We start from the raw sequence: 21,038 nt of genomic DNA, 5'->3' as shown, positions 1-21,038 counted from the left end.
GGGCTTGCAGCTCTGAAGCCATGGCCCAAACTCTATGTTGGCTCCTTTCAACCACAACTGGAGTGGCTGCGCTGCAGGTGGCATCCCACCTGCAGGGTGGGATACAGTTGACCCCTTTCAGTCACAACTGGAGTGGTAAGTCCCTAGGTTGCACACAGCATGGGACCTTGGACCTGGCCCCGCAAAATCATTGTTTTTTTTTTTAGGCCTTAGGGCCTGTGATGGAAGATCTCTGACACGCCCTGGAGACATTTTCTCCATTGTCTTAAGGATTAACATTTGGCTCCAAGTTACTTATGCAAATTTCTGCAGCCAGCTTGAATTTCTCCTCAGGAAATGGGATTTTCTTTTCTACTGCGTTGTCAGGCTGCAAATATTTCTGATCTTTATGCTTTACTTCCCTTATAAAACTGAATGCCTTTAAGAACTCAAGTCACCTATTGAATGCTTTGCTGCTTAGAAATTTCTTTTGCCAGATACCCTAAATCATCTCTCTCAAGATCAAAGTATAACAAATCTCTAGAGCAGGGACAAAATGCCACCAGTCTCTTTGCTAAAACATAATAAGAATCACCTTTGCTCCAGTTCCCAACAAGTTCCTCATTTCCATCTGAGATGACCTCAGCCTGGACTTTATTGTTCATATCACTACCAGAATTTTGGGCAAAGCCATTCAACAAGTCTCTAGAAAGTTCCAAACTTTCCCACATTCTCTTGTCTTCTTCTGAGCCCTCCAAACTCTTCTAACCCCTGCCTGTTACCCAGTTTCAAAGTCGCTTTCATATTTTCAGGTATCTTTTCATTAGCACCCCACTCCTGATACCAATTTACTATATATATATTTTTTTTGAGACGGAGTTTCGCTCTTGTGACCCAGGCTGGAGTGCAATGGCGCGATCTCGGCTCACCGCAACCTCCGCCTCCTGGGTTCAGGCAATTCTCCTGCCTCAGCCTCCCGAGTAGCTGGGATTACAGGTACGCGCCACCATGCCCAGCTAATTTTTTGTATCTTTAGTAGAGACGGGGTCTCACCATGCCAATTTACTATATTATCCTGTTTTCATGCTGCTGATAAAGACACAGCTGAGACTGGGAAGAAAAATATGTTTAATGGACTCACAATGCTACATGGCTGTGGAGGACTCACAATCATGGCAGAAGGTGAAAGGCATCTCTTACATGGTGGTGGAAAAAGAGAATGAGCGAGAAGTTAAAGTGGAACCCCCTTACAAAACCATCAGATTTCATGAGACTTATTTGCTACCATGAGAACAGTATGAGGGAAACTGCTCCCATGAGTCAATTATCTTTCCACTGGGTCCCTCCTACAACATGTGGAAATTATGGGAGTAGAATTCAAGATGAGATTTGGGTGGGGCACAGAGCCAAACCATATCACACATGAAAAGATGCTCAGCATCACTCATTAGGAAACTGCAAATCAAAACTACAAGATACCACTTCATACCTATGACTACAATAAATTACAAAACAGAAAACTCAAACAGAAAACACCAAGTGCTGATGAAGATGTGCAAAAATTGGAACCCTTATGCATTGCTGGTGGGAATGCAAAACAATGTAGCCACTGTGGAAAACAGTGTGACAATTCCTCAAAAAATTAAACACGTGGAATTAAGCAATTCCACTCCAGATATATATTCAAAAGAATTACTAGCAGGGACTTGAACATATACTTGTTCACCAATGTTCATAGCAGTAGCAGTATTCACAATAGCTACAAGGTGACAACAACCCAAATGCTCATTAAGGGATAAATGGATAAACAAACTGTGCTATATCCATACAATGGAATGTTATTCAGCTTTAAAAAGGAATGAATTTGGATACACACTATAATATGGATGTACCTTTGAAACAATTTGCTAAGTGCAATAAGCCAGACACAAAAGGACTAATTCTGTATATGAAGTGCCTAGAATAGTCAATTTATAAAGAAGAAAGTAAATTAGTGATTTTCAGGAGCTGCGGGAGGTGTGAATGGTGAGTTATTATTTAATGGATGCAGAATTTGGGATTCTCTTTGGGATGATGAAAAGTTCTGTAAATTTCTGTAAATGGATAGTGGAGATGGTTACACAACATCTTGAATGTATTTAATGCCATTAAATTGTATACTTACAAATGCGTAAAGCATACACACAAGCATATATTTTTCGATCTTAGACTTACTATTTCCCAGAACAACATTTTAGAAATTGTTTACCCTGAAACACTTGTTCTAGTAGCTACTGTTCAATCAAAAGATGAAATAAAGCTGGGAAATCATTAGCATTTAAGCACTCAGAGAAGTCCTGCAATTTAAAAAGCATGTCTAATGTAGTTAAACCCAAGATTTTCAAAACTGCCTTGAGGATAGGTCTTTTCCCATGTAACATCTACAGCCTATGTTTACGGAAATTCTTGTCTAGGGGCATTCAAAGGTGAAACACTAAGTAGGCCTATTAGTAAAGAAACATGGCCCAGACATGAACACAGACACACCCACAATTCCAAGATTTTCTTTTTTTCCTTCCTTCCTTCCTTCCTTCCTTCCTTCCTTCCTTCCTTCCTTCCTTCCTTCCTTCCTTCCTCCCTCCCTCCCTCCCTCCCTCTCTCTCTTTCTCTCTTTCTCTCTTTCTCTCTTTCTCTCTTTCTTTCTTTCTTCTTTCTTTCTTTCTTCTCTTTCTTCTTTTTTGATGGAGTTTCGCTCTTGTTACCCAGGCTGGAGTGCAATGGTGCAATCTCGGCTCACCGCAACCTCCGCCTCCTGGGTTCAGGCAATTCTCCTCCCTCAGCCTCCTGAGTAGCTGGGATTACAGGCACACGCCACCATGCCCAGCTAATTTTTTTTTTTTAATATATTTTCAGTAGAGACAGGGTTTCACCATGTTGACCAGGATGCTCTCGATCTCTTGACCTCGTGATCCACCCGCCTTGGCCTTCCAAAGTGTTGGGATTACAGGCGTGAGCCATCACGCCCGGCCTTTTTTTTCTTTTTTTGCCCTTCATTCACTATGTTAACCTAAGTTCAACTAAGTTTCCCTTATAAGCAACTCATTTATTCTCTTTATTTATTTGTTCATGCATTCAGCAGAGCTTTGCTAGGCATCTGCAGCGTGCAGATGTCAGGAGACAGAGATGAGTCCCCAGGTGTCAGCCCTTGGGCATTCACAGCCCGAGAGGGAACGTAGAGAATAGGAGAGCAATTGCACCCCAGGGACCAGTTTGGAAGCTGGGGCACTAGAAATGTGGGGACACAGAGTGGGGCACATCTGAATAATCACCAGAGATTCCCCTACCCCACCATAATCTGAAGAAGCCAGAAAGTCCATGGAGAGATTGAACCATGCTTCTTCTCCCAGGTACCAAAAGTGAAGCCTTTGAATGGATTTAAAGGGATTTGGAGACACTTGCAACTGGTGATCTTCAGGTCAGTTTGTTTAATTTACATTCAATCTTTAAGATATAAGCTACCAGTAAAACAATGGAAGGTTTCAAATTAAAATTTGGATTTCCATCATTTCTTTTTGAGAGGGGGAACAATGGAATGAGCTGACATCTCTGGGCCCACATTTCAAATGCTGCAATCATTTGAAGCTTGCTGGTCCGCCTCAATTCTGCCATTTCTATCTGCGTGCTTATCTATTTAGGCTTATTCATGACAGTTTCTATATGTGAACCTTGTAAATATTCGAGTTTTTATCCCTATTGAAGACATTGTACCACCCAAACTGATTCCCAAACATTAGAAGTATATAGAAATATGTATGTCTATGTTGTTGGGTATTTTCCTTCAATTACAGAAAGCAATATATGAGAATATAAAATGTCACTCCAATCCCCACTGCTGAGACTTCATGCCCCTTGTTACCAATTTTCTGCATACAGTGCATTTCTGCTGATTTCTTTTTCCTCTCTGCCTGTAGTACAGCCAATTATTTTGAAATCAGTTACTGTTACCAAATTTTTTAAAGACTAGTAACATTTCCCAGAAGTTTACTGTGTGGGACACACATCTCTTGCTTTCTAAACAATCAGCTGTAACAGGGACCAATAGTTTTCAAAATAACTTGTTGCTTCAATGAAATTGCCCCTTAGTTTTCTCTCCAATGTTTGTAGAACTTCTATCTGTGGGTAACAGAGTTCTCCTTCTAGTGACTGGCAAGATCAGAAGGGGAGGGAGGAAGTGACCAGCTTGTTGGTCACCTACTATGTCCCGGGCCCATTCTGGCCTTTTCTGAGCCTTAAATTTTCTCAGCTAAACCCCGGGGATAGAAGGAATTCTATCATGGCTCCTTCATCTCTGAGACAGCATCTTGTTCAACTGGCATTGTGTGTTTGGGAAAAATGAGGCTCAGAGAGGTTATGGGACTTGCCCAAGATTACACAGCAGTGGAACAGGAGCTAAGAAGCTGTTTTCTTTGTCCCTCTGGCCAGCACTCCTTCCCTTACACATGTGTTTTTCAGGCATCAGTTATTCAAGCACCGTTTTCATAACTTCTCCTGTATTATTGCATCACTCATAAAATTATGTACTTTTAACATTTTTTAAAATCAATTCACTATTTTTCCATAAAACTTTATATCATTACCATAAATGGAAAAAAATAATCATCTTATGTGAACAGAAGGCAATTGTACAAATTAATACATTAATAACAGAAGGATATTAACTTTTAGCTTGATATCATTGTCTGCCGGACTTCTATTTAAAAATATGTCTATCCATTGCTGAGGAAGGTGTTAAGACAGGCTAGCACCTAATCCTTTTCCTTGATCTAATCAGAAGAATTGGAAGGAAAATGAAAGAGAAATCATTTTCTGTTGGGTAAGTTTGACGTTTTTTAAAGTCACATGAATGCACCACAGTGCCCATAAAACCATCTTTTCCACATCAGTGTGAGCCCGCTGCCTCCATCTACACCTGAGACTGGCCCTGTGGACAGCACCAGACTCCACCGTGTAGTGCATGACAGACTGGCCAGACCTTTGTTGAGGGGATATATTATGGTTACAAAAGCAACCCGCTCTGCAGTCATTTCCCAAAGCAACTAACTCTAGGTCTGTTATTAGTTGACTTCTCTAAAGGCCTAAAGTTGCCTCTGAATCAGGTTGACTAATTTGTCCAGCATTGTTAAGGCTAAGACCAGAAAAAAATTAAAGACCAAAACCAAAACCAAGAAACAACCAGCACAAACAGCAGCTGAAATCACCCCCTCCTAATCCAGCTTCTTTATGTGGAGCAAAAGCAGAGCTATTTCCCTGAAGTTGGAAGGTGGAGTTGTGGAAGCCCCACCTTGTCTAAAGACACCTGCAGGCCAGATGATCCGGATCCTTGTCCTTCTCAGATCATTCTTTCCTCCTTTGCTGTGAACTTTCTGTCCTACCCAGTAATTAGTACTGGCAGTCTCATATTGCCTCTTTTGTTTTCATAATTCATTTACTTTTGATGATATCATAAAGAGTGCATAAATTGCATCCCCCTCCCCTTAAAGTCCTGGCCCCACTCCCAAATCCACTAATACAAAGACACTAATTGCTAGGAGCAATTGTGCCAGGCGCTTTTGAAAACATCTTTGGCTAATGGATGGAATTAACCTTGTTTAACATACAAATCAGCAGCTAATTTGCCTTGAATCCCGACTCTGTGGCTCCATGTCTATAGCTAGGAGGAAACGTCTTCTCACTCTCCTGGGCCACACCAGGAAAGAAAATCGTTGGTTGCCAGGATGAGATAAGCCTTCCTCCAAGGCCCCCTCCTCTCCTTCTGTGACAGAATCATCATCGGCCGATAGCCTATGGGTCTCTTCTCACCACCTCTCAACCTAGAACAGCTTACTGATGATAGTGCCCTAACCTGGCACAGTCATGGTGTATGGAAGTGGTAGGGTGTCCTTGCTGAATGCATTGAGTGGCCACTTCTACAAGGAGCATCTCCTGTGTGCCAGGTTGAGTTCTGGGCTCTGTGGATCCAGCAGTTAGAAGGCAAACCTCTTGCTCTCCTGCACCTACTTTCTAGGGTGGTTGGGCAGCAAACTAGTAAGCAAATGCATACATCCACTGCATAGGTAAGATGTTAGAGAGTGGTGAGTGGCACCAAGAAAATAAAGCAGGTGATGGAGTAGTGAATGAGGTAGAGGGAGAGAGCTAGGGAGGCTGGGGAAGCCTCACCGAGATGGTGACGTTTGAGCTGAGACCTTGTCATGGGGGAGCCTGCCAGGCAGGCTCTCCCAGAGGCCACCAAACAGAAAGACTCATGGACCAAACAGTGATGCTTAGCCACACCGTTTATTGAATTCTTCTAAAATATACAGTGAGAAACAAGGGGAAGAAAAGACGCTGATTAATACACTCAGGACAGGATGCCACAGGGCAGAAGCCCACAGGGTCTGGTCCTGGGCTATGCAATGCTTCTACATCCTGTCTCTCTCTCTCCTTCTTTCTGTCTTGTGAGCCTACTCTGCTGATAGTGAGGTTCTAAAGACCAGAATGGAGGGTGAGCTAGGGGACTCAGCAGGTGGGACGTGCCTGGAGCCAGCACACTTGTTCTTTCTGAGAGGTGGCAGGCCAGGCCACCTGGCCTGAGCTGTGGCTTGCCAGTGGAAGTTATGGGTTTTTATCTCAGGGTTTTGGACACAGGATACATTTGGCCAGAAAGGGTGTCACTAATGGTGGACAATTTAAGACTGTGTGGACATGGAGTACCCATAGATATTTATGATTGGGTGCTCTTGGGTCCCTTTATCCTTTTCTTTCCCTGGTCACACACATGCTCCACTCACTTCAGCTGTGCCTAATGCAGGTCTCGTGACCTTCTTGCTTACTTGCTATTCTTATTTAGTTTCTCCCCACCACCTTATTTATTTTTTTCCTCTTATTCTCAGTAAATCAAAACTGAATGTTCTTATTAGTGCAAGAAATACACACAACAGACCTGAATGTTGAGCTGCAGCCAGACATGGGAAGATCTGGAGAGAGTGTTCCAGAGGACAGAGAGGCATTCTCTGTTGACTCAGTCTCACTGCTTCCTGTTCCACAAGCTGATCAAGTTTCCGACTCCCAGCAACTCTGACCCCTTCTGAATGGTACGGCCTTGGTTAAGAACAAGGCCTTGGGGTCCGATATACCTAGGTTAGAATCCTGGTTCTATTGTTTACCAGCTGGGAGACGTGCAGCAAGTGACTTTCCCTCTCTGAGCTTCCAACACTGAAATTTGAAAATATGCATGTAAAGAGCTTTGCAGATAGTAGAATGGCAGAGACTCACTTATGTATTTGTTAATGCAATAGATATTGATTGAGTGCTTATGATAGCACGCGCTGTGCTACGTTCTGGGGACCAGGCCAAAAAAAGCCAAGCATGGTCTCTGGTCTTAGTTGAGCTTAAATCTAGTAGGGGAGGGAGACCTCAAACAGTCAACTGTAGAAACTATGCATTGTGGTAATGCTGCAATAAGAACACAACCTTCTGACCCAGATGGGTCAGGACTCCCTGACCAGAAAGGAGCAGGAAGAAGCCAGGAGAAAGTGGGAGGGGTGCTTTCTGCAAGGGAGGATGGCTACTGCAAATGTCTGGAACTGGAAAGGGCAGGAGGGGGTGAACTCAAAAAGTGCCCGTGTGTTTACAGGCATTGAGCAAGAGGGGGGCGCAGCAGGAGGTGAGGCTGAGAGGTAGGCAGGGAGCTTGTTTGTGCCTGCACCACCACATTAAGAAAGTTACCTTTTGCAATGAATACAATGGACACCACCAGAAGTGTCTAAACAGGGGAGCCACTTCACCCAGTTCCTGTTTTTAAAATTCCATTCCATGGATGCAGTGGTAGCCTTCAAGTATAATGCCTGACAGGCTATCTGAGAGGCTACCAAGTAGAAAAGCTGATGGACCAAATGAAGATACTCAAACCATGCAGTTTCTGGAATGCTTCTAAAGCATACAGTGAGATGCAAGGGGAAGGAGACAGGGCTGGTTAGTGCACTTAGGATACTGTGCTGTGGATGCAAGGACCACACTGCCTTATTTCTATGTCACACAGTATTCCTGTGTTCTGTCTCTCGCTGCTATGTCACTTCCCATCAACTTTCCCTGCTGATGAGCCTCTTTTTGCACGTAGCCAGCAGGCCCGTCAGTGAGTTATAAGCAACAGGGACCCATTCTTTTCCTGTTCCTGGGGTTACATTTACTTCCTCGTTCCCACCTGTTGCCTGGATGACTTTTGTGAAAAGGACAGAAGTGGAAGGGTCATTCCTCACATTGTACAACTGTCTTTGTCACCTTTCCATCATATGGCTTCTGGGTGAAAATAAATCTCCAGTATAGAGCCTGGTGTGGTGGTTCATGCCTGTAATCTCAGCTACTCGGAAGGCTGAGGTGGGCCAAGATTCTGCATGTCTGCAGCTGCAATTCCAACAGCTTCATGATGCCAACACCTCAGTCACTCTGTCCTCCTGAGAATTATCCCTACTTTATTCTCACTCAGACCTGGTTATCTCAATATCCCCCTAGGTTTTCTCTTTCTCTCCATCAGGGCAGAAATGAGGTCAGTACGTTGGAATCAAATCACTTAGGATTTGAGCCTTATGCACAAATCAAAGGTATGTATGTTATGTCTGATATTTCTAGCCTGACATCGCCTTCTTGTGAGGATAACATGAAACAAAACAACACACAAGCAAGTCCACCATGCAGCGTCTGGCACCCAGTACCAGTGTAGCCGGTGAGCTATTGTTCATTTAAGCCTTGGATTTAACATATTCTGTCATAAAGACTCCTTGCCAGGTTTACGGTCATATTCTACAAAATTAGAACTAGAGGAGTAAGATGGGAAGGGTCATTTGTAAATGGTTTCGAAAGTTCAGGAAAGGCATTTGCAACTAGGCCTTTCCACCATGCTCAGCTTTAGGCCAGCCACCAGGTGTAGTGTGATATATTGAGTTCCTGGGACTCATACCCCTCTTTGCAATACCTTCTCTATAGCTCAAGGATAGCGTTCAACAACCTGGGGATAAGATAGTGGAACCGTAGCCCACAGTAATGTGAAAAGGAGCATTTAGGGTCTTTCTGTGAGTCCTGAGATATATTCACTCAATAGCCACTTATTCCCAGGACCCACTGGCTTATGCACGCTGGCCTAATAGAAACACAGCCTGCTGTCCTCCGTCATCCCTGATGTCCTTGTGGCTGTAGTATTATCCAGACAGGTTCGCAGCACATAGGATGCATTCAGAAAATATTCAATGACTAAATGAATAAATGCTCTCACATGGCATAGAAATAAATGAGCCTGGCTCATGGAGCAGATAGGGTAGGCATCTAAGTGTAGGCTCCTACCAGCAGTCACCTAACATCTATAAAATGTCTACCTCTAAAATTGTAGGACATCCCTCAAGCCAGATGCTACTCTAAGCACTGTGTGTGTATATCGCACTTAGGGAGAGGAATTTCCCAGCCACTCCTGCCAGGTTGAAGCACCTTCACTCATTCCCTGTACTCCTTTACTCCTGGCCCAAGCCCTTCCTGCACCCTCCTCCTTCCTACCACTGCAGGGTGGAAGTTGGCCAAGGACAGCAAGGATGTAGACAGAGGCTTCAGGGTGTCTTTGCAGCACACCCAGCTCTTAGGGGAGGCTGGTTGGGAAATGATGGCCTAGCCTGCCAAGAGGTGAGATGGAGGTATGCTTGGAATGGAAGAAAAGCCAATGCAAATCCTGCGGGTCTGAGGATGTTTGAAGGTGATTTGCAAGGCCGACTGGGCTGGAGCTGAAGACTACCTCTGTGTGTGTGTGTGTGTGTGTGTGTGTGTGTGTGTGCGCGCGCGCGCACGCACGCGCATGCAAGAGTCCTGCCTATATAAACACAGAAACCAGCCAGAGGCAGGTGGATGTGCCGTTAATGCAGTAAGGAACATGGGAATCCATGGCTGTAATGCTGGGTTCACAGCCCAGCTCTGCTCATCCTGTGGCCTTGGGAAACCTGCTGTTTCTCTCAGACCTCAGTCATGTCATCTGTATACTAGGGCTCAAATTTTTACCTTGATATATTGTAGTAGTAGTTTTATTTTAGACACTGGCTCCTGGGCAACCTTCCTGAGTCTGAATTTGCAACTTCCTTTAATGTTTTTTATACTTTTAAAAAACAACAATAACAAAAAATTAGAATCGATTTAGATTTACAGGAAAATTGCAAAGACAGTACAGGGCATTCCCATAGACTCCACAACCAGTGTCTTTTATTAGTAGTATATTACCTTACTTAGCATGATATATTTGTCAGGACCAAAGGGCTGATATTGATACTTGATTAGTAATTAACGCCTCTAGTTTATGCAAATTTCTTTAGTTTTTATCTAATGTCCATTTGCTATTCCAGGATCCCATTTAGAATACCATATTACATTTAATCATCTGTCTCCTTAGGCTTTTCTTGGTCATGTTAGTTTCTGACTTTTCTCATCTGTGATGATCTTGACAGTTTTCAGGAGTACTGATCAGGTAATTTGCAGAATGTCACTCGATTGGGATTTAGCTGATGTTTTCTCATTGTTAAAGTTGGGGAAAGTCCATGCAAGTGAAGTGCTGTTTTCATCACATCCTATCAAGGGCATACACTGTCAACATGATTTATCCCTGTGGATGTTGACCTTGATCATCTAGCGGAGGTTGTGTTTGTCAAGTTTCTCCCTGGTGGAGTCACTGCCTGTCCTTCCTTTCCTTCTGTACTGCAGTCTTTGGAAGAGAGTCACTATGTGACGCTCACGCTAAAGGAGTGAGAGCTATACCCCACCTCCTTGAGAGCAGATTATCTATTTCCTTATCTATAACCTCCCACTCAATAGTGAGAAAGCTACCATCAGCCACCATTCATTTACTTAATTGTCCAATTTAAGTACACACGTAAAGTGGCTTCAGAATTGTCAAACTGTACCTCCATGGGAAACAATTTCACTAACTAGAGTATAGTGCTTATGTGCAGTTCCTTTTGCCATTCGTTTCATAGATTCCATTCTTTTCATAGATTCCATTCATTTCCGAAGTTACATAAATCAGCGCCTTAATTTCCCCACTCTCTTCAATGAGGTGGTTTAATATATTTAAAATGCTTTTGTTACAATATGCATTCCATCCTGGTATTGCCAAACCTCCTAAATGATTTTTTAAAAAAACTTACATGCGTTAAGGTTCACTGTTTTTGTTTCTAAGTTCTAAATGCTTTGACAAATGCACAATGTGATGTGTCCGTCCTTGAGGTGCTGTATAGAAGTTTCACCACTCTCAAAAATCCCCTGTGTTTCATCTATTCAATCCTCACTCCACACCCCAAACAACTGATCTGCTTGTCATTTCTATAGTTTGTCTTTTCTACAATATTAATGAATGGGATCATAGAGTATACAAGCTTTTTCGATTTCTTTTCTTTCTTTTTTATTTTTTTGAGACAGAGTCTCTGTAGCCCAGACTGGAGTGCATTGGCACAATCTTGGCTCACTGCAACCTCCGCCTCCTGCGTTCAACCAATTCTCCTCCCTCAGTCAGCCTCCCGAGTAGCTGGGATTACAGGCACCTGTCACCATGCCTGGCTAGTTTGTTTTTTTTTTTGTAGTTTTAGTAGAGACAAGGTTTCACCATGTTGGCCAGGCTGGTCTTGAACTCCTGACCTCAGGTGATCCCTCCCCAAGTGCTGGGATTACAGGTATGAGCCACTGCTCCCAGCCTAGATTTTTTTTTTTTTAACTAAACAATATACCTTTAAGAGTCATCCACGTCTTTGCATAACTTAATAGCTAATTTCTGTTAATTTCTGAATAGTATCCCATTGCATGGGTGTACCACAGTCCACAGTTTGCTATTCCATTCACCTATTGATGGACACCTTGATTGCTGCCAGAATTTGGCAATTATTACAAAAGCTGCTTTAAACATATGGGTGCAGGTTTTGGTTAAGTTTTCAAATCAGTTGGGTAAATACCTAGAAGTAGGATTGCTGGATCTTATATGTTGCAGTTACTTTTAATCTCTTTTCCCTGATATAACATTTAAATGAATAATTTTTCCCATCTCTTATTTAATTAAACCTGCACAGGAGTCCTTGTGAGGTAGGTGAATTCAGTAGAGTTCTTGGCTCAGGTACCAGAAACTGATACTTAGGATTTCAGTGAGTTCAAGCAGACAAGGAAATGGAGTGATCTTCAGAACTTCACGATGTCCATGGCAAGACTGGACATCCTGGCATAGAAAACGAGGGACTGTAGGAAACTAGCAGAGGCAGGATTCACAAAGTTTTTATAGAAATGGCCTGGTTGAGGCGTCGCTGCTGCTGGCTACTGAATGGCGCTGATGATGTTGCCAGAATTGGTCTTAATTAGCCCAGTATCTTCGGGTCACACTTCCTTAAAAGTCAAAATGCTAGGCAGGGACATCTGATTGACCACACCTGAACGCCAAGAACTGACATTAAAGGTGAGAAGAGCAATTAAACACTATCCATGCTTCTACTCACCGTGGTCAGAGGACACAGAGCCACAAAGTGAAAGTAGTTTAATTCCCTAAAGACCATGTAGAGGAGAGTCAGGTTACTCCACCCATAAATATCAGCAAGGAAATTTCTACAGTGATGAGCCATTATTTGCTAAGGTATATTTGTTACAGCAGCTCTGCCTACTTACTTACTTACTATTCAGACTGCAGAGGGTACAGAAGACTTGAAACCAGGATTAGGGGCCTACACTCCATGTGGGATCCAGAGGAGTGTTTTAATATGGGGAGTTCAAACTGCAGGCTGGAAATGAAGCTGAGGTAGGTGGATCACCTGAGGTCAGGAGTTTGAGACCAGCCTGACCACCATGGCAAAACCCGTCTATACTAAAAACATAACAATTAGCTGGGTGTAGTGGCTATAATCCCAGCAACTCAGGAGGGTGAGGCAGGAGAATCGCTTGAACCTGGGAGGCTGAGGTTGCTGTGAGCCAAGATCGCACCACAGCACTCCAGCCTGAGCCACAAGAGCAAAACTTTGTCTCAAAAAAAAAAAAAAAATTGAAAAGAAAAAAAAGAAGAAATGTGGGCAAAAATACCTGTCTGGGACTCAGTCTTGAGAGAAAAGGCTAAAGCCCAGATACTAAGTCTGGGGTCTAAAATCTGAGTGAGAGCAGGAGTCAGGCTGACCCACTATTTCATAATTTTTTTTTTTTTTTTGAGACAGAGTCTTTTTGTTTCGCCCAGGCCAGAGTGCATTGGCATGATCTCGGCTCCCAGCAATCTCTGCTTCCCAGATTTCAACGATTCTCCTGCCTCAGCCTCCAGAGTAACTGAGACTACAGGCGCTCACCACCATGCCCAGCTATTTTTTTTTTTTTTTTTGTATTTTTAGTGGAGATGAGGTTTCACTATGTTGGCCAGGCTGATGTGAGCTCCTGACCTCATGATCTGCCTGCCTTGGCTTCCCAAGGTGCAGGGATTACAGGTGTGAGCCACTGCACCCAGCCAGAAATTCTTATAATTTAGCTTTCTAAGATGAAACATAGCCTTTCAGTGGATACTGAGTTTGTCAACTAAAAAGTTTGTTAGAAATTGGGATGTAAAGCCTAGTATGGAAGGCTGAAAAGCAGCCCTCTAAGCACATCAGGTCCTAATCCCTGGAACCTATAAATGTTACCTTATAGGGAAAGAGAGGATCTTTGAGGATATGATTAACTTAAATATTCTGAGATGGAGAGATTATACAGATAGTCTCTAAAAGCAAACTCAGTGTCTTTTTAAGAGAAATGAAGAGGTGGATAACACACACAGAGGAAGCCACGTGCAGATGGAGGCAAAGATGGGAGTGCTGCAGCCACAAGCCAAGGAATGCTGGCAGCTACTGAAACTGAAAGAGGTGAGGAATGGGTTCACCCAGAGGGCCTTGGAAGCGCTTGACTTCGGCCTAGTGATTCTGATTTTGGACTTCAGGGCTCCATAACTATAAGAGAATACATTTCTATTGTTCTAAGCTGCTTAGTTTGTAGTAATATGTTACAGAAACCATAAGAAATTAAAACAACCAGGAAATTATAGTAGGGAAAGCTAAAGTGGATATAGTAGAAAGAGTGGATGCTTTGGATAAAAGTAGAACTCAAATCGAATCCCTCCTGATATAATATTAAAGCAGCATGGGAAATGCATGTGAGGTTGCAGGCTGAGGTTGCAGTGAGCCAAGATCGCACCACAGCACTCCAGGCTGGGCCACAAGAGCAAAACTTTGTCTCAAAAAAAAAAAAAAAAAAAGAAAGAAAAGAAAAAAAAGAAGAAATATGGGCAAAAATACCTGTCTGGGACTCGGTCTTGAGAGAAAAGGCTAAAGCCCAGATACTAAGTCTGGGGTCTAAAATCTGAGTGAGAGCAGGAGTCAAATCGAATCCCTCCTGGTATAATATTAAAGCAGCAGGGGAAATGCATGTGCAGCCACTCGCCCTCCCATGCCAAAGCAAATGTGAATCATCAATAGCAGCATTCCTTCCCAGATATGAACTCAGAATATATTTCAGCACAGGCCTCTTGTGCCATAAGAAATGACATGTGACATTAAACTCAGTAACTATTCCTTTAATTACACTAACCATTATTCATTGGGTACCTACTACCTGCCAGGTATTTTAAATAAAAATATACTTAATTCTTCCAACAATTAAGGAGACAGTTTTCTTCTTTACCTTGGTTTACAGACAAGAAAATCATATATCATATGACATTTCCTGAGGCACAAAGCTATAAAGTCAGAGGTTTGGCATTCAAAGCCAGGTCTCCCTGACTTCAAATCCCATTCCACCACCATGCATAACCAGTCACTTGGACTTTCTGAGCCTCAGTTTCCTCCTCTGTGAAATGGGGCTGCTGATCTCCACCTGGAAAAGCACATTTGAGGCTTGGGTGAGATCATTAACAAAGGCAAGGACCCCAGGAGATGGTGTCTGCCACCATGCTTGCACAGGCTAATGTTAGCAGCCCAGACCTCTTCAATGCAGTGCTATAGAGAGAGATCTGGCCTCAGGTGGTGTAGCATAAAGCCCTGACCTAGCAGCTGTTGGAAACTCAGCCCATTCCTTGACACACCTCAACCACACAGCTTGGTCTTTTTCCTCTGGAGGGACCACTCCTAAAGCCAGGGAACAACAGGGTCACTGTGACCTGGGCCAGAATACTCTATAAGATCAACACGAGCCAGGACAATAAATTAGAACTACAAAACCAACAATCTTTTAACCAGGATGTAACCAAAGACCAGTCACAGGGAGGCCATCAACAGTGTGGAAGTGAAGAGCATTCTGATCTGTTCTCCCTGGACCCTCTGGGGGCTCTTTTCCCACTGTTGGGAGGCAAATTGAATCAGAGGAAACAGCAGGATGTCAGCAGAAAACATCCTTGGGTTTAAATCCTGGCCTTCCTACCTACTGGCTGAGTTGTCTTGGTTGTACTTTTTCACTTCCCCAGGCTTCAGTTTCCTTATCTGTAAGATGAATCACAACATGCCATGTGGATCAAATGGGTTAGTGCAAGCAACGGAGTAGATGCTCAGTCAGTGTCAATTCCCCTCATTTTACACATTCCCCCAAGTCCATGCCTGAGCCTGCCTGCAGAGCACTCTCCTTCCCAGAAACTCTCCAGCTAGATCCAGCAGCAAGTCTAGTGTCCACTGGGAAAGGCAGTAACATCCTGGGCAGGCAGGTGCTACCCTGGGAGGAAGGAAACGTGGAGATGACAGGGCCTCCTAACAAGTTTTAGTCCTGAGAGGCTCACTCACAGCTCTCTCTGTAGAATGGGATGGGAGGGAAAGGAATTAGGCACAGCCCTGCAAACCTAGTCTCAAGCAGAGAAAATATAAGTTGCACCCTCTAAGGAAAAAGAGTGCAGTCACCTTTCTATTTTGGTATCAACAACGTATGATCAGCAGGCTCTGGGTACAATAGGAAACCTACACCCACACTGCTCCTGTATCGCTGTTCATCTCTTGGCAAATAATTACTCTCCCTGCAGGCAACCTCATGCGAGCCTTCTAATTATACCATTGTTGGGTTTTATGTCAACTGAACAATAAATCAAATGTGGGGCAAGATGTCTGATCAACGTGCTGGGGAGCAAACAGTGGGAAGCGCTAATGTTATTAGTGATGGTACTGGGAATGGGGGCATCATCGTTCTGCCTAAGCTTTGCCTTGAGACAGGCTTCCTTTTTCTCTGTTAATCCTGTTAAGGATGAGACTGTAACCTGGACCCTGAGTGACCCAAATCACCCTACCTCTGAAATGGACAGAACACATTCATTATCATTTCCCTTCAAGGGACCCTGAGAGGGTGTGATTAACAAATGACTGTAAAATACTAGCAAATATGTAGATAATGAATAATTTCTCATCAACTTTTTCCTTAGGGGCATTGGCTTCCTTCTCTGAATTTTTGCTACATCAAAAGTCAAGTTTCTCATTAGAGAAAGAAAGAGGGCAGTGTTGATTTTAATATTTTGATATGTTATTTTAATAGTTTGATTTATTTTATATTTAACAGTTTTAAGGTTTAATTAACAAATAAAAGTTATATATGTTTAATGTATACAAACCGGTGTTTGATATATATGCACATTGTGAAATAATTACAGCCACCACAATTAACACGACCATCACCTCACTAATTTCCCTCCCTTTCTTCCCTCCTTCCCTCCTTCCTTGCTTCCTTCCCTCCTTCCTTCCTTCCTTCCTTCCTTCCTTCCTTCCTTCCTTCCTTCCTTCCTTCCTTCCTTCCCTCCTTCCCTCCTTCCTTCCCTCCTTCCCTCCTTCCTTCCCTCCTTCCCTCCTTCCTTCCCTCCTTCCCTCCTTCCTTCCTTGCTTCCTTCCCTCCTTCCTTCCTTGCTTCCTTCCCTCCTTCCCTCCTTCCTTCTTGTTTCCTTCCCTCCTTCCTTCCCTCCTTCCCTCCTTCCTTCCTTGCTTCCTTCCCTCCTTCCCTCCTTCCTTCCTTCCTTCCCTCCTTCCCTCCTTCCCTCCTTGCTTCCTTCCCTCCTTCCCTCCTTCCTTCCTTGTTTCCTTCCCTCCTTCCTTCCTTGTTTCCTTCCCTCCTTCCTTCCTTCCTTCCTTCCTTCCTTCCTTCCTTCCTTCCTTCCTTCCCTCCTTCCCTCCTTCCTTCCCTCCTTCCTTCCTTCCTTCCCTCCCTCCCTCCTTCCCTCCCTTCTTCCAGGTGAGGATACTTAAGATAAACCTTCTGAGCAAATTTCAAGTATCTGGTACAGTATCGCTAACTATAGTCACCACACTGTACATTAGCTCCAGAACTCATTTATCCAGCAGAGCTAAAACTACACTTTGACCAACATCTTCCCCACTCTTCAGTCACTGGCAGCCACCATTTGACTCTGTTCCTATGAGTTTCACATTTTTTAAATTCCACATATAAGTGGGTTCATGTAATATTTGTCTTTCTGTGTCTGGCTTACTTCTCTTCACATAATGTTCTCTAGGTCCATCCATGTTGTCACATGCAGCAAAATTTCCTTCTTTTTAAACGCTAAATAATATTCCATAGTAGAAATATACCACAATTTTTGTATCTGTTTATCCATCCATGAGCATTTGGGTTATTTCCATATGTTGGCGATTGTGAACAATACTGCAATGAGCATAGAGGTGCAGATTTCTCTGAGATCCTGGTTTGATTTTCTTTGGATGCACATCCAGATGTGGGATCATATGGTAGTTTTATTGCTAACTTTTGGAGGAAACTTCATACTCTTTTTTATAGTGCTTGTACCTTTTTAAAACCCCATCAAAAATGTACAAAGGTTCTCTTTTCTCCACATCCTCACCAACACTTTTGTGTTTTTTGATAATAGAACAGGCGTGAGGTGATATGTTAATTGTTTTGATTTGCATTTCTCTGATATTGAGCACATTTTCATTTCCATGCTGACCACTCGTATGCCTTCTTTCGAGAATACAGATACGTCATGTCATATACAAAAATAAGCTCAATCTGAAGTTTTGATCTGACACTAAAATTACTAGAAGAAAGTATAGAAAAAAGGCTTTTTGACATTAGTGATGGCAATGATTTTTTAGATATGACACCAACAGAATAGAAAACAAAAGCAAAAATAAACAAATGAGAGATAACTATTCAGGTCTTTTGCTCATTTTTAAATTCAGTTATTTGTTTTCTTGCTACTGAGTTGTATGAGTTCCTTATGTGTTTCACATATTAACTCCTTATCAGATATGTGATTTGCAAATATTTTCTCACATTTCATAGGTTGCCTTTCTACTTTGTTGATTCTTTTTTTTTCTTTTCTTTTTTGTTTTTGAGGTTTGGACAAATTTGTTGAAACATACAGGGTGTTAGCAGAGAAAGCGTTCTATAGTGTGTTACATTTTGTCACTACCTTGAATATGTAATTTAAAAATTATAAATATATTTTCCAAAACTAAGACTTTAGCCCAAATAAGTCATTTAGAACATTTTTAAAGATCAGTAAGAAATGGGTTTTGGACATTAAAAAGGTAAGTCACCAAATTAAACAGCAGCAACCCCCACTAATCTAGAATCCCATAGTGCCAAAGGTAGAGGTGTCTTGCAGAGCTAGTCATTTATTACAGCAATCAGAAGGGGGCAGGCACACCTATCAAAGGTGGCAGCAGAGCTGGCAGGACAGAATAGCTGAGCTGGGCTGGTCAGATGAGTATGCCACAGAAACAGCAGCAACAGAGAGCCGTCCAGCAGGCTGTGAGGCAGGTTGATAGTTCCAGCTCATCTCTTCTTAGGTCCTCTATCACATACACTGTGGTTTTAGGAGGCTCCTGAGGTCTGCCCTGCCAGCTGTACTGTGTGTATCCTTGGTAGGGGTACCCTTGATGTAAGGCCCCCCCATAGGTCCTGGGCCCATTGTTTTTTTTTGTGGATAAGGTGGGCTTATGGACTAGGGCCCAGATATGGTGGAGGATTCTCTTGGTTCATTAGAGACCTGTAAAGTGTACCTCTCCTCTCCAAAAACTGGCTGGGTAGTGGTTGGGTCAGGACCTGAGGAGCCCAGACCAGCCCACAGAAGACTCATTGTACCTGCTTCGAAGTGTACAGTGAAGAGCTGCCATGTGATAGAAGCTTTTTAGTTTGATACAATCCCATTTATTTTTGCTTTTGTTTCCTGTTCTGTTGGTATCACGTCCAAAAAATCACTGCCATCGCCAATGTCAGGAGCCTTTTATCCATACTTTCTTCTAGTAGTTTTACAGTTTCATGTCTTCATGTTAAAGTCTTTCATCTATTTTGAGTTTATTTTTGTATATGATGTGAAATAAGGGTCTAATTTTATTCTTCTGTGTATAATTACCCAGTTTTTCTAATGACATTTATTGAAGAGACTATCCTTTCCCCATTGTGAGCTCTTGGCATTCTTATCAAAGATCAGTTAGCTGTAAATATATGAATATATTCGTTCTATTATATTAGTCTACATGTCTGTTTTTATGCCATACCATATTGTTTTGATTACTATAGCTTTGTAATATATTTTAAAATCAGGAAATGTGATGTCTCCAGCTTTTTTTTCCCCCCCTCAAGATTGCTTTGGAGATGTGTAGTCTTTTGTGATTCCATTTGAATTTTATGATTGCTTTTTTAAAAATTAATGTAAAATGCCATTGGGGTTTTGATAGAGATTGTATTAAATCTGTGTGTTTCTTTGGGCACTATGGACATTTTAAAGAGTTTAATTCTTCTAATCTATGAACATGTAATGTCTATCCACTTCTACGTCTCCTTTAGTTTCTTTCTTCAGTGGTTTATAACTTACAGTGTACAAGTCTTTCACCTGTTTAGTTAACTTTACCCTAAGTATTTTATTCTTTTTGTTTCTATCGTAAGTGGAACTGTTTTCTTAATTTCCTTTTTGGATAGTTTGTTGTTAGCATATAGCAAAAATATCACTAATGTTTGCAAGTTGATTTTGTATACTGCAAATTTACTGAATTTGTTTGTTAGTTTTAATAATTTTTTGTATGGAATCTTTAGGATTTTCTACATATACGATCATGTCACCTGTAAGAGGAGATCATTTCACTTCTTTCTTTTCCATTTGGATAGCTTTTATTTCTTTTTCTTGTCTGACTGCTCTGGCTAGAACTTCCAGTATCATGTTGAGTAGAAGTGGTAAGATTGATCATCTTTGCTTTGCTTCAGATCTTAGAGAAAAAAGCTTTCAAATTTTCCCCATTGATTATAATGTTAGCTGTGGTGTTTTCATATATGGCCTTTATTGTGTTCAGGTAAGTTTCTTCAATACCTATTTTTTACAGAGTTTTAAATCATAAATGGATATTACATTTTGTAAAATTAATTCTGAATTTTTTGAGATAATCATGTGGTTTTTATCTTTCATTGTTAATGTGGTATATTACATTGATTTGATATGTCAAACCATCCTTCCATCTCAGGGATAAATCCTACTTGTTCATGGTGTATAATCCTTTCAATGTACTTTTGAATTTGGTTTGTGTTATTGGGGATTTTTGTGTTTATGTTAATTAAGGGATATTGCCCCGTAGTTTTCTTACCTTGTGGTGCTTTTGCTAAGCTTTGACATCAGGGTGATCTTGGCCTCATAACATGAGTTTAGAAGTGCTCTTTCTTATTCTATTATTTGAAAAAGTTTTAAGAATCAGTATTGATTCATCTTTAAATATTTAGTAGAATTCAACCATTAAGCCACCTAATTCTGGGCTTTTCTTTTTTGGGAAGGCTTTAATTAATCATTAAATCTGATCTTTTAATTTAAAAAATTTGTCTGTTTAAATTTTTAAAATTTATCTGTTCTTAATTCAGTCTTGGCAGGTTGGATATTTTTAGGACTTTATCCATTTCTTCCAAGTTATCCAATTTGTTGATATATAATTGTTCATAATAATTCTTTATAATCGTTTTTATTTCTGATGTATCTGCTGTAGTGTCTCTCATTTCTGATTTTATTTACTTGAGACTTCTTTCTTGTTTTCTAAGTTAGTTTAGCTATGGGATTTGTCAAATTTGTTTGTCTT

The 21,038-nt window shown here is 41.8% G+C and overlaps 1 pseudogene; it reads right to left on the bottom strand.

The window, feature by feature from the left end:
* Positions 1-18,680: 18,680 nt before the first annotated feature.
* Positions 18,681-18,963, bottom strand: LOC103790734 (cysteine-rich and transmembrane domain-containing protein 1 pseudogene; annotated as a pseudogene).
* Positions 18,964-21,038: the final 2,075 nt, after the last annotated feature.

This window comes from Callithrix jacchus, chromosome 2, assembly GCF_049354715.1.
Source record: "Callithrix jacchus isolate 240 chromosome 2, calJac240_pri, whole genome shotgun sequence".
In the NCBI taxonomy this organism is placed as follows: domain Eukaryota; kingdom Metazoa; phylum Chordata; class Mammalia; order Primates; family Cebidae; genus Callithrix; species Callithrix jacchus.
The sequence above is the reverse complement of the archived record's forward strand: the minus strand, read 5'-3'. Positions and strand labels throughout refer to the sequence as shown.